The sequence below is a fragment of the Lygodium microphyllum genome, chromosome 8, assembly GCF_053477565.2.
Source record: "Lygodium microphyllum isolate KBCC chromosome 8, Lygodium_microphyllum_v1.1.10, whole genome shotgun sequence".
Taxonomy (NCBI): domain Eukaryota; kingdom Viridiplantae; phylum Streptophyta; class Polypodiopsida; order Schizaeales; family Lygodiaceae; genus Lygodium; species Lygodium microphyllum.
The window spans coordinates 108601753-108615492 of NC_141142.1; positions in this window are offsets into that span (position 1 = coordinate 108601753).

Consider the following 13740-nt stretch of genomic DNA (forward strand, 5'->3'; position numbering starts at 1 on the left):
CTCCTCCCACAAAATCTTAAGCTTATCAACTAATGGACGAAGATACAAGTCCATATTTTTTTCTTTGTAGTGGCCAGGGATGAGTAAGCTAAGGATGAGATGTCCTTTCTTCATAAAAAGCCATGGAGGGATATTGTAGTTGACAAGGACTATAGGCCACACACTGTAAGAAGTTGAGCACAGACCAAAATGTTCATGCCATCCATTGCAAGACTAAGCTGAAGATTCCTTGGCTCTCGAGCAAAGCCTAGGAAGGTAGAGTCAATGTGGCTCCATATGTGTGAATCCGCTGATATTCATTGAACACTATCCGTGGACCTATTCTGTGCATGCCACATTGTCAAGCTCGCCATGCCGAACGTATGAAGCATGTGGTTTATGCGGGGGATAAGCGAAAAGTGTTTGAGAACTTTTTGAGGGATAGTTTGCCCTTGCAAGTCCTGTCAATACCTGTGAGCACCACACTTTGGACATGTCTCCATAGTCTCGTATTCTCCTCGAAACAGTATGCAATCATTGATACATGCATGGATGCTGTTGTAGTCCATGCCAAGCTTTCGTAAAACATGTCGTACATCATCATGAGACTCAGGCATGGTATTTATAGGTGGTAATATATGATATTTTAATAACCTGAAAAAAATCATAAAACACCTTGAAAAAGCACAAATGTTTTTAATAATAGTGCTGAAAAGAAATCAATGAAGCGTATGTACAAGGTACCTGAACAACTCAATCATACTCGCATCGCTCCACTCGTATTTTGCTTGCACACTTAAGAGTGCAAGTAGTGTCTTCAGGCGAGATACTCGGGCACCCATCATATAATGGTATGGATGCTTCCTCTCTAAGCGGATTAGAAGTCTCGACATCCATGGGAATCAATGCATCGATCATTGCATCCATCTCAGGCTCCAAGATTGTAGGTAGGTCTGGAAGGCTGCCTGTCTCCTTTGGCATTGACGGTATAGATTGGGCAGTGTCTTGCAAGTGGTGGATTGGCTCATGCACTCCATCCATCGCATGCCCACGAACTCTTCTAATTGGCCGCAAAGGGTGCACTCCTCCTTGGGATGAGACGTCACCTCCCTGAATAGAAAATTTGCCAGCCAGACCCAATCTTATTATATATGATATTTAATTAGCTTGCGAGTACAATGCATGATTGATATTAACTTTTCTTACCGTTTTCTGAAAATCCGCAATCGCCTGATCAATGATCTCAGATTGAAACTCGCCGAATCGTCGTATGTGTTCTATAGACAATCAACGTTTTCGTCTAATTCCCAGCTTGCATTGAGAGCAAGGTCATGGGACACGCTGATTAAGATATGCCTTGTGATCTTGAACAACAGGACCTTCATCGTTTTCCATTTTGTCTATGTTACGATAAACAATTTGCTTTTGTTATCATTCTTTTTTTCTTTCTTAAATTGTTCTCCTCTCCTTTCATCTTTTTTTTTTCTTTCTTAAATTGTTCTCATCTCCTTCCATCTCTCTCTCTTTTTCTACGTTATGACCACGACCACGACCACGACTACGATGACCACGGCCACGACCACAACCACGACCACGACCACAACCACGACTACGACTACAACCATGACCACGACCACGACCATGACTACAATGACCATGACCACAACCACGACTACGATGACTACAACCACGACTACGACCATGACCATGACCATGACCACGACCACGCCCACAACCATGACCACCACGACTACGACTATGACTACAACCACGACCACGACCACGACAACTACGACTATGACCACGACCATGACTACGACTACGACCACGACCATGACCATGACCAGGACCAGGACCAGGACCAGGACCAGGACCACGACTATGACTATGACTACTTATATAGAGATGAAGAGAGAGACAAGAGTTAGGGAGAGAGTAAAGTTAGAGAAGAAGAGGAGAGAAGTGAGAGAGGTAGAAATAGAAAGAGAGATAGAGAGAGAAAAGAGATAGGGGGAGATAGAAGGATTTAGGGAGAGTATAGGAAGAGAGAAAGAGGGAAGATTGAGGGAGAGAGAAGGGTTGAGAGAAGAGAGAGGAGAAAGAGAGAAAGATCCGACTAGAGCATTTGACACCCATAGTCAACACACCGTGGAAAACACAAGCACAAATTGACATTGAATTATGGCAAGAAAATCCACCACAAAACAATAGTTATAATACTCGAGGTAGGATTTTGAAGTCTTACTGATTTCAATCGGTCATGGATGCCATACTATGGGTAAGTTGCACTCACTAAGAATAGAATTGGCGATTCACCTCATCTTCTCTCCATCATCAATAGAATTCTCCTTTACCATTTACAACTCACCCACCTTCTCTCCACACTATTGCACACTACAATCTCTATGAGGGCATGAGATTGGGATCTCCATAGATACCAAAGCATGATCTCTAGCTTAATGGTTGCATATATACTACTACTACTCATGGAACAAACCTTAAAATAGTTATTATGCTCAAATATATGCTTGTTAGAGTAGAAATTTGTTCCTAAGACTATTCTAAGGAAGAAAGAGGGTTAATGATAAAAGAGTGTCATTCCTTGCAAGTGATTTTATATTATATTTTTAAATTAAAATTGATAGTTAAAGATGAGTTTCCTAAGAGATCTTGTGGTGATGCTGTTTTAGTTTCGTGAAGCATATGAATGATGCTGTTTTAGTTTTTTGTATTTGTCTTTTTAAGAAGATATTGATTTTTATGGAATATCCAAAGTTATTTTTGGATTTACATTATGAAAAATTAATGTTTTTCTAACTGATAGACTGATTGCCTTCGTTGTATACTTCCGTGCTGGAGGCTAGGACAAGCCCTATGTATGAGAGGTCTCTTTGTAAGAAGAACATTATGCTAGAAGGCGCAAGTGTGCTAGGGTTCTCTAGCCATATATCCCTTAGGTTTGTTGAGGATCGGCCTAACCCCTATGAGCCTAGGATGAGCTTATTGTAAGGTCTTATTTCATTTTCTCTCTTTCTCTCCCTCTCTCATTTCCTCTCCCTCACCCTCACCCTCTCTTTCTCTCTTTCCCTATTAAGTTTAATGGTTTTTCTCTTTTTCTCTCTCCTCTCTCTCTCTCTCATTTTTCTCTCTCCTCTCCCTCTCTCATTTCCTTTTCTATCTTTCTCTCCCTCTCTCATTTCCTCTCCCTCCCTCACCCTCACCCTCTCTTTCTCTCTTTCTCTATTAGGTCCCTCACCCTCACCCTCTCTTTCTCTCTTTCCCTATTAGGTTTAATGATTTTTCTCTCTTTTTCTCTCTCCTCTCTCTCTCTCTCTCTCATTTCCTTTTCTCTCTTCCTCTTCCTCTCTCATTTCCTCTCCCTCTCTCACCCTCTCTTTCTCTCTTTCCCTATTATGTTTAACATCTTTTCTCTATTTTTCTCTCTCCTCTCATTCTCTCATTTTTTCTCTCTCCTCTTCCTCTCTCATTTCCCTATTATGTTTAATGTCTCCCTCCCTCTCCCTCTCCCTCTCCCTCTCTCATTTCCTCTCCCTCTCTCATTTTCCTATTATGTTTAATATCTCCCTCCCTCTCCCTCTCTCATTTTCCTATTATGTTTAATGTCTCCTTCCCTCTCCCTCCCTCATTTTCCTATTATTATGTTTAATTTCTCCCTATTATGTTTAATGTCTCCTTCCCTCTCCCTCTCTCATTTCCCTATTATGGTTAATGTCTCCCTCTCCCTCTCCCTCTCCCTCTCCCTCTCCCTCTTCCTTTCCCATTTCCTCCCCCTCCCCCTCTCCCTCTCTTTCTCTCTCTCTCTCTCCCTCCCTCTCCCTCTCCCTCTCTCTTATTTTCCTATTATGTTTAATGTCTCCCTCCCTCTTCTTTTCCCATTTCCTCCCCCTCCCCCTCTCTTTCTCTCTCTCTCCCTCCCTCTCCCTCTCTCACATTTTCCTATTATGTTTAATGTCTCCCTCCCTCTCCCTCTCTCTCATTTTCCTATTATCTTTAATGTCTCCCTCCCTCTCCCTCTCCCTCTCCCTCTCCCTCTCCCTCTCCCTCTCTCATTTCCCTATTATGTTTAATGTCTCTCTCTTTCATTTCCTCTCCCTCCCCCTCTCTTTCTCTCTCCCTCCCTCTCCCTTTCCCATTTCCTCCCCCTCTCCCTCTCCCTCTCCCTCTCTCATTTCCTCTCCCTCTCCCTCTCCCTCCCCCTCTCTTTCTCTCTCATTTCCTCTCCCTCTCTCAGTATACACAAATTATACAAAAAACAAGTAAAAGAGAGAGATAATGCACTCTCCCTCCCTCTCCCTCTCCCATTTCCTTCCCCTCCCTCTCCCATTTCCTTCCTCTCCCTCTCCCTCTCCCTCTCTCAATATACACAAATTATACAAAAAACAAGTAAAAGAGAGAGAGAATACACTCACTGTAAAGACTCGAAGAAGGGTTTGGTGGCTCCTCTTCACGACAGCGGCTCCTCTTCGCCCTCCGTACACCTCCTCCTCTTCTTCACGAACGCTGGTGGCGACGGCGAGAAGCCTTTCTCTCTTTCTCTTCCTCTTAGCAAAACAGTTGCTCTCTCTCTCTCTCTCTCTCTCTCTCTCTCTCTCTCTCTCTCTCTCTCTCTCTCTCTCTCTCTCTCTCTCTCTCTCTCTCTCTCTCTCTCTCTCTCGCTCTCTTTCGTGAATGCACGAAATTTAAAACGCTCAAGTTTCAGCCCGCATTTTTTTGCTCTGGGTACTGTCGCTATTTGCGATGCTAATAGCGATGCAAATAGCGACGACGCTATTTGTCATCGCTAATCGGTGTTGCTATGGCCTGATATCCTTGTAGTGCAACATTACAACGTGAGACAGCGGTGTTTGACTCATCACATAAAAGAGATGCATGAGAGAGGCATATCACCTCCATGTCGAGCTTGATTGAGAATTTAAGCCATTAAGTAAGAAAAAACAAACCCCGTCTCATGTCTTCTACATCAAAAGAACTTTGTAGGTTGCGAGGAAATAGGAGTATAGATCTATGGACTGATGGAAAGCTGTATCCAAAAGATCCTTTGCATAACTCTCTGCCTTTGTTCAGGGATATTACATCCTTAGTAAGCTTTGTTGGAAAAAGTTATAATGGCCTCTTAGGATACACTCAACATTTGGATGTCATTAGCAATGTACACAAGTTAGAAAGAGATTTGTTAGAGAAGAAGAATGCCTCTTTGAGGCAAACATTAGAGCAATGTAAGCACAAATTACTGCAGAACAAGGAGACTATTTTAGAGGTAGAGAAAGAAAGAGATCGATTGGAGGCTTAAAGAAACAATATTGGGGGTTTGCAAATGATGTGGGAAACTTCGAAATATTCAAGATATGAAGCTACAAGCAGTGGTATTAAGAAAAAAATACATGCAATGAAGTAAGAAAGGTCTTTGTTACATTTTTCTCCATCTCATAAAGTATTTGTAAAATAATTTATGATAACTGAATTTTTTTAATGTGAATACAAAGATATCCCACAACCCAAATGAAGAAACGACTTCAAGCATGGAGGCATCAATTGAGCATTTTAAAATGCTTCTAAATAAGAAAGCTATCAAAGAAATCTTGAAGGATCCAAAGTATTGAAATCTTGCAAAACAGAAAATTGAGATTTTCCTGAAAGAGAGTCAACTTAGCTCAACTGATATGCAAGCTTTGGGTCGGATGAGGCATGTAATATCTAGTAGGGGATACACAACTATTGACAAATCTCTTTATAGGAAGATGAAGGGATCTAAGCTACAAGGATTGAATTGCCAAACCTAATATCACTCAAAAGAATGTGAAAACAAGTGAATGATCAAGTTTTACAACTCCTAGAATCTCCATTTCATATTGAAGATATGTATCATTTGGCACTAGGGAGACGATGGTTTACAACAAATATAGCAATATATTTTACAACTTGAAGGCCCTACAATTATACTCTATTCAATTATTTGAGGTGACTCTAGATGAATGTGATGGTCTCTTGAAATTTGTACTCAAGCTCAATGAGTGCGAGATTGTGAATGATAAAAAGCTAGAACGGATCACCATCACCTTGATGAATAGGGCATTTGATCCAACAATTTTAAAGCACAATCCAAAATGGTTTAGTGTCTAGTCTGAGAATAATATATTCTCTATGGGATCCTTTGAGGTGAGAAATATATTTTAAATTAAAAGTTTACGTATGCTAGTACTATTGTTGTGTCACATGCTTATAATATGTGTGTATTCCAGGTTATGTCTAAGAATTTTGAAACCTTGCATTGGATTTTCCACAAAACAAATATACCCCAAACCATTACTGAGCAAAGAAATGGGAGAATCTTGGACGTGGAAGGATTTGGAAGATTCATAGTAGAGTGGCATCTAGTAGGTGATTTGAAGACCCGAAATTGCATGTACAACGTCTCAAAAGGGGCCAATTTGAAGAGCCCATGCATATATTGCATGCATGCTACAAAGGAACTTGACCAAATGAATTGGAAAAAGCACCCAATAGGCACCTCAAAGATCCAATTTTGAGAGCATTTTTAGATATTCCCTTGTCTTGGGTCCATATTTGCACAATGCATGGTTTGCGTAGGATCATTGAGAAATGACTTTTCTTGTATATATGTTTTGCTTAGACAATGTGATCTAGGTCTACGCAGGTGAAGGCACTTGCAGCACTTGAGAAGGAATTATTAGACATTGGTTTGCATAGTGGAAATGTGAAGATTGAAAGGGATGAGAAAATGTCAAAGAATGGTTGCGACATGCCAAAGAAACTCTTCGTTGGGGATGTGAAAGTGTGGCGATTTTTATCTCCTCCACCCTTATATAATCCTAGTCATGTAAAACATTTTACTCAAAGAATTCAATTCAATAGGTGGAAGTGCATCCACAATGCAATTGTGGACCATGTTGATAGTGGTGAAGCACAATCATGCAATGCCAACATTTGGAAGTCTTTAGATACAATCTTCAAGTTTTGTGACATGCAAGCATGGAACTTAGTTGACTACTAGGCCTTTGAAATAGCATTGGATGAATTTAAAGAGTCAATGGTTAGTGCATGGACAGATCAATATACTACCCACTACATGATATGTTATCTTCGTAGTATCTGATAAAGTATAAATTCTTAATCACATGTGCATGAAACACTAATCTAATCGCCTTTCTTATGCTTTTATAGCATACTATATATAACCACACCCCTTGTTTGCCAAGGAATATGGTAGTTTATTAGTGTGGTCAACTCAAGGTATAGAGAAAACCCATTATCAAGTACGTATTGGCTATTTCAGCCATACAAGACATGGTAGAGGAGTAGAGAAAGCCAATAGTTTAGAAGAATTACACAAATGCACATACAGAAAGCCTGTCCATAGAGCTAATAGAAAAGAAGCACTAAGAAAATCTAAAATCAACAAAGCAATGCAACATTTGGAGAGACAAATAAGCAAAGAATCATGGGAGAATTTTGATGTATCAATCAAACATATTGTGTGGCGATAAACTAGAAAAAGGCAAGGAAAAACTTGGATACCCATAACCAAAAATTCCTCATAAATACTTGAGGTGTTTATAGAAAATTTGATACAGGCAAACACTTATCAATTATCTATTTTTGGAAGAAACCTTTTACATAACAAATATACAACTTACTTTTTTTGAAAAACCACTATTCTTGAGTATACAATAATGAAGCTCTCTCCTTTACTCATGACCTCTTTGAAGATGGCCCAACTTCTTCTTGTAATTGTTACTCTGTTTCATTTAAAGACTGTTGATCAATTTTTGAAATTGATCTACTTTTAAGCAAGCACATTTTTTCATATTCTGCAAGCATATTGGGATCCTTGATCCTATTCATTAGCTTGAATGATGCACACACTAAGTGCTATTTGGCATGTAGTTTCTTAAAACCAGAGCATCGATAAAAAGCTCTCATAGCTTCTTGTTTCTCTGAAACATTATCTTGTCTTGATTCCACTTGATAAAATAATGTTAACCTTAGTGCAAGACAGAGAGAAAGGAAGCAAAATAAAATTCAAGAAAAGTCAAAAATATAGCAAAGACAGCCCAACGGAAGGAATAGGAGGAGAAAAGGCCAAAAGCACAAGGACAACCTCAAAAGTTCAAGGAAAATGCAAAAAGGGAAAGGTGCATTTTAAAATGCAAAGGCGGGCCTAAATAAAAGAGTTCCAGGCTTCCTCATGTGCAATTTATAATGTGTAGACAAGCATAGGTGAAGGGACAATGTAAATAAAAGAGAATAGGAAAATATGACATAGGCAAGATGGCCGATCATGTAAAAAAGGGGATGGGTGCCCAAAAGGGATTAGGGCATGCATAAAAGCCAAAAAGTGAATAGAGAAGCTCATTCTTGGTGTGTGGTAAAAAGTGGCTCTTCTCTTCTTCTTGTCTTCCTCTCTTCTTCTTGTTCTTGCTTGTGCTTGAGAGAGTGAGTGAGGGAGAGTGAGAGACTGAAGAAGTGAGTGTGTGAGGGTGAGAGATTGTGGTGGAGAAGCTCTCCATCTTCTCCTCTCTTCTTCTTCTTCTTCTTCTTCTTCTTCTTCTTCTTCTTCTTCTCATCTCTTGTCTTGTGCGGCTATGGAGCATGGAGCTTGAAGGTGGAGAATTGAGGTTACTTGAGCTTGCATCTTGGATCATAGAGCTATCGGAATGTTCAAGAGAGAAGGGTACTCGATCGAGCATGGACGTAAGCTCATTACACTCGTAGGGTAGAGGGTGTGCACAACTATATGAGAGGTAGCCATTAGTATTTGACTTGAAACGCTTGAACAACAAGTGGTCTGTGGGTCTTGTTGGTCGAGCGAAGAGCTCCCACATTTTGGTTCCATTGTTGGGACCAATGGGTTTGAGCCTTGAGTGCTTGTGTGCCCATTAAGCATTGGAGTAGGGTTTTCCCTGAACCGGTGCTTGGGGTAGATAGGTAGGAAGAAAGGGTGTTTGATCTTCATTACAAATAGTGTTTTGGATTCTTGAAGTTTAGATACGTGAGTTTGATTAGCATCGGTATTTACTTGTGATTTGTAGACATTTAGGTAGGAAAAAGTAAGGAAAAAAGAAAGAAAAACACATTAGGGTTTCGTTGTAGCAACATGCCTAAATCAAGGTTTAAGACCCTGAGGAAATCCGAAAAGAAAGACAGTTTAAGACCTTGAGGAAGGGAGAGAGAGCTCATTTTCACTTGCAAGCTTGAGAGAGAGAGAGAGAGAGAGAGAGAGAGAGAGAGAGAGAGAGAGAGAGAGAGAGAGAGAGAGAGAGAGAGAGAGAGAGAGAGAGAGAGAGAGAGAGAGAGAGAGAGAGAGAGAGAGAGAGAGAGGTGAACAAGGGAGTGAAGATCGCATTGAGTTGAGTGCATACGATGCCTACGGGTGAGCTACCTCAATTGTTTACATCCCACAGATTGTGTTTGGAGTTTACAGGACTGTGGGGTTGTGAATCAAAGCCAAACAAACCGAATTTGTGATGTGATGTGCCTTCGCACAGACGAGATTGGATGGTTTGATTTGGTCAGGAATATCCAATTCTTAAAAATCAAAATTGGACTAGGCCTCTCTATCCGATTGGACATCCACCCAAAAAAATCGGACATCAGGAATTGGAACCAAATCGGATCAAACAACAAAATTGAATGCTAGAATCAAACCCCAAAAATCACATTAGACACCAAAATCAAACACCCGATTTTCGAAATCGAACAAAAACTATCAAAATTGGATAGATGAAGAGAATCCAAAATTTGACCTGTTTTGACTGACCAAACCCAAATAGGAGCCAAACCACTAGTCATTACCCCAATGCGCTACTAGGCAAGCAGATAGGACAAAGAGTGGAATCTCCTAAAAATTTGGCATCCAGTAGTCCAGGAGTGACTCCAACCGCTAACTGCACCCAATAGGGGCCTTGAGCAAACCAAGAGGGCGGCCACAATCAGTGCTTTAGAGCCACATTGGGCCAAAACCAAATGAAGGGGGGAGTGAGACTTGCATTGAATTTGTTGCATTCACACATCACGATATTTAATCACTTGAAATGCATATGCAAAGTTGAAAGCCCGATTTGACATAGTGCACAGTCAAGAGCACTACTCACAAGGTAGTTGCTTTAATTAGAGGATTGGTTGGAATAACAAGAAACTCATACAAGATAATGTAAATTGAATGAACCACCATTAGGAGAAGACCCCATGCTTTTGGACAAGAGACTCAAGGAGCCAAAGCGCCAGAGAAAAAGAGAAACATCACCATTAGGGACTCGACATTCTTGACCTGATTAACTTGATCGACACCTTGGTGGGTAAGGAAGCAGCCAATATGTCTAGCCTTGGCACCAATCACACAAATGATGAGCTTGTTGTGGGAGATTTTCCAGTCGATATCCAATAGATGATCAATCAATATGACTTGTAAAGTAAGATGGAGTATCACGATAGCATAACTAAGCAAATCATTGCTTACCTTGAGGAAGAGCAAAAATTGGCAAGAAAAGTGCTACAAAGCATAGCTACTTACAATCAAGAACAAAAAGCTCAAAGGCTAAGGTAGGAAATAGAAATGCAAGAGGTTTAGCACATCTTAGCGCTTGCTAACCAAAATAGGACAGGGCCCAATGAGGGGAGGGAGAGAGCACTAGAAGCTAATGATACGTTGAGTGAGCTTCTCACAAAATGACTCTTAGATCACACGATTGCAGAGTAGAACGGAGCAACCCTAGTAACTTCATTGCTAGTAGGACTAGGCGAGCCAAATGAAGATACCCATAGTTGCTAAGCAACTCGACAAGTATCGACTCGACGATGATCCATATAACTTCAACGAGCAATTCGAGTAGGTATGCAAGGCAAACAGCCTAACAGACCTTGCTCAACGTGTGCAAGCTTTTAGTCTTTGCCTTGGGGATAAATGATGCACGTGGTACACTAGTCTAGACAGTGCCAAACGCAACAACTTCAAGAATCTCAAGAGTCTATTCATTAAGAGATTCAGGGAGGTGAAGAAAGAAGAAAAAGGCACACAAGAACTCCAATTGCAAAGGATAGAAGAGTAGAGGAGCTCTAGTTGGAGAAGGTAGAGGATGAAACAAGCTTGGAAATGGATTTTTCAAGTCTCATGCAAGGACAAAAGGACATGGAAGAGGTCCTTGAGCAATTGAAGAAGATCATGGATGAGCTCATAGAGGAGGTGAAAAGAGTGAAAACTCAAGCTCATGCACAATACCATAAAGAGAGAAGGCAAAAGGAACAGCTGCTCAAGGAGTTGAAGGAGGTCAAGGCACAAAAGTACGAGGAGTCAACAAAAAAGCTACTAGAGGTGGAGAAGCAACTCCTCGAGACTCTTCAAGAGTAGGAAAGACTACAAGAAGAGTTGAACCACCATAAACGAGACAATGAAAAAATGTTTGACATCTAGAAAGAACAAGAAGAAGTGATGGCAACATTATCAAGAGAGTTGGGCGACTATCAAGGAAGAATGGAGGAGAAGGCCAAGGATTGGGAAGAGAGAAACCTTGGAAGGGTCTAAGATTTGGCCAAACACCTCACTCTAGCAAAAAGTGGAAGGATCATGGCAGAGGCAAGGACCAAAGTAGCGGATGCGGGGCTAGAGGTCTAACAATAGGCCTTCCTAAATATTGTGCTTCATGTAACTCAGGCAAGAGATGAGGACGATGTACAAGGCCTAAAGAAGAAACTCGAAACACAAGAAGAGCCATAAAATATGGGCTCCAAGAACACACCCCTAGAACTAGCTCAAGCCCAAGTCTAGAACAACAAAGGTAGATTCTGCTGCAAGCAAAGCTCTTTAGAGAAAACCTAGAGTAACTAAGAATTGGAGGCCAAGGATAGCATGAAATAGCCAACCACAACCACCCAAGCAAAACCACCAACAGAGGAAGGCTTTGATTTGGAGCCATTTGATGACCGTGAAGGGCGATTTATACAACAGAGCCTGCCCTCACCTCCATCATCAATAGAAGCAGAAACCCGAGAAGAAAACCAGACCGCCATGGAAAGAATAATTGAGGCAAAAAGGAAACGTTGGGAATTGGCCGATCTCACAAGGAGAAATTTTAGTGCCAGGCCTGCCATAAGCAACACCTGATATCCAAATGCTGCAAATTGAGGAACAACTACCAATCAACTGGGCATGGGAGTTGAATCACTAGGAGCAGTGGGGAAACATGTACACACCATTCGAATTTGAATTCTTCTACCTTGATGCTTTGAATAAGGTGCTACCTCGACAAGTGGTTGGAGGGGACATACAACACTCCAAGAGGCTAGGAAAGCATTGGCAAGATGAGAGAGTAAAAAATCCCACCTTGTGGAGGAAAGAACTTGCCCGATATACTAGGAGGATAAGGTTATGGAAGAGCATAGAAAGGTTAAAGGCTATGAAGCCCAACCTATGAAGAATATGGGACACAGACGGCTTTTTGCAACATACTACCATATGAAAGGGATGATCCCACCTACATGGCTTACTCGAGGTGCCATGTGTGGATTTTGACCAAGGGAAGCATGGCATGTACAACTTCCCTTTGATCTATGATGTCAACGCCTCCAGCCACCCTAAAGAGTGCCTTGTTTTTGGAGCTCAAGACCTCCGACCTTCCATCACTCACTTCCTAGATGAGTTCATAGCATGCCTTGAACCCACCTTCTTTACCACATGTAATTACCTCCATCTCTTGTGAATCCTAGTAAAATAGAAGCCAGTACCACAGGAAGAGTGTCTGCCATCGCTCTACTTTGACGTCAATGTCGGAATAGCTAGATATGCAATGGCTTGTCTCATGCTGAGGGCCAATCTCTTGCTAACATTTTGCACGAGTCTCTTGGAAGATATGAGTGATAGTAGGTTATCGAAATGTAACCATCCTTTCCTCTCTACTACCCACTCAATGTAAGGATTAATTAGAAGGGCTACATGCTAAACCATGCATTCCTTAAGCAAATCCCTTTGGCCCTCTCGTGAAGCTCCTAAAGAGCATGAGGATGACATCTAGCTTGTCTCCTCCTCCTTATACCAAAATGAAAAAGAAAACATAGAAAAAAGAAGACAAGAAAAGAAAATGAGAAAATGAGAAAAAAGGGAAAGAATAAATGAAGTCCACTATAACATTAGAGTGCCACAACCACTGCACTTAGGGGTTTTCAAGTTTGGTGCATCAATTGGCCTCGATCGGCCATTCCATGCCTAACCCCCTAGTTCCTTTTGTTCCCCCACTTCACACTTAGGGCTCATCAAGGGTAGGACACATCTAGGGAGGTCACACTCGCCTATGGCTATTTAAGACCTATCTCCCTAAGCTACACCCACCGCATCTCCCCCCTTCACACAAACTTGGTCCTCAAGTGTGGGACAACACCCATACTTGCCTATGGTTCTCGACCCAACTCCCATTTCCACTAGCACGGACACAATGCACTACACGGCAAGGTAGACACACCCCCTAGGGTAGTGCACCTTCTTTTCCTTTTAGGTGAATTCGACCAACTACGACAACACATCAACTTCAAAGGCCCCATCACCCACTCAATCTACTCTCGGCCTCCACAACCTCAACCATTTTGATATGCTCCTTCTCCACATCCAATGCCCGCAAGGCCCCATCATCGACCTCCATGACAACCCTTCAACCACCCTAGCCCTCATCAATAAAGCCCATAAGTGCCATGGGATTGGCACTTATCTAGGAGGGGGTAATGTTAACCCTAGTA